At 35.7% G+C, this 1,256-nt stretch overlaps 1 non-coding gene across 1 annotated transcript; it reads left to right on the plus strand.

Annotated features, from left to right (window-relative positions):
- The first annotated feature begins 277 nt into the window (after window positions 1-277).
- On the plus strand, window positions 278-384 carry LOC121231398 (small nucleolar RNA R71). The gene has a single exon (XR_005929456.1). It is a non-coding gene; the product is annotated as a small nucleolar RNA R71 (small nucleolar RNA).
- The last annotated feature ends 872 nt before the right edge of the window (window positions 385-1,256 follow it).

The raw sequence follows: 1,256 nt of genomic DNA on the forward strand, positions 1-1,256 counted from the left end.
CCTGCGTAAAACCATATAAACCATCAATCTTTTTACTCAAAAGTTCTACCTGATTGATAACATGGTGACCGTATCAACGTTAAAGACATTGGCTGCTTTTATCAGCTTCATTCTCAAGATTTTCTACGGATAATTATTCTGTGATATTTCCTCTATAAACTCATAAGCTGCTTTAGGTGTTTTATTATTCAAAGTCCCACAGGCCGCTGCATCGATCAATTGCCTAGTCGAGGGATTCAAATTGTTGTAGAAGGTTTGAACCTGCAGCCATAGAGGTAACCCATAGTGAGAGCACCTTCTCAATAAATCCTTATACCTCTCCCATGCATCATATAGGGTCTCTAAATCCATTTTCATGAAGGAAGAGATGTCATTTCTCAGTTTGGCTGTCTTAGTCGGTGGAAAGTACTTTAACAAGAATTTCTCAGTCATTTGCTCCCATCTAGTGATAAAACCTCGTGGTAGGGAGTTCAACCACTGTTTAGCCTTATTCCTCAATAAGAAGGGAAACAACCGAAGGCGAATGGCATTGTCAGGAATTCTATTTATCTTAAAAGTGTCGCAGAATTCCAAGAAATTAGCCAAATGAGTATTTGGATCATGATTTTGCAAGCCATCAAAATGAACGAATTGTTGAATCATCTGAATGGTGTTTAGCTTCAATTGGAAATTGCTAGTAGCAATAGAAGGTCTCACAATACTCGATTCAGCCCTAGTTAAGTTAGGCTTGGCATAATCATACATAGTACGAGGAGCAGGATTCAAATTTATAGGATTTAGAGCAACCACAGGATGTAGTTGATTATTATGACTATCAGCCATCTCCTCAATAATAACAATAACGTCCTCTTGCTCTTCTATTGTACTCTGTCGACTTTACATTAATTCTTTACGATTTCTACGAGCTGTGCTTTCAATTTCACTATCGAATACTAACGGTCCTGACGGGTTTCTTCTAGTCATAAACTAAAGGAACCTGCCAGAAATAAATAAAAGAAAAATTAGTAAACAAAAATTAAAATAAAAATAAAAAAGAAATGAAATAAAAATAAAAATGGCTAAAGTAATAAAAATCAAGTGTTCCTAATATCTTAGTCCCTAGCAACGGCTCCAAAAACTTGATGATGATTCACTTAACTAACTAAAATCACAACAAAGGCAAGCGCACCTATCGAATAGTAGTATAGTTATGATGAGTCAGGGATATCGTATCCACGAAGACTAAAAGTACTAGTATTTACTATCATTTTATTATC

The sequence above is a fragment of the Gossypium hirsutum genome, chromosome A06 (genome assembly GCF_007990345.1).
Source record: "Gossypium hirsutum isolate 1008001.06 chromosome A06, Gossypium_hirsutum_v2.1, whole genome shotgun sequence".
NCBI lineage: Eukaryota > Viridiplantae > Streptophyta > Magnoliopsida > Malvales > Malvaceae > Gossypium > Gossypium hirsutum.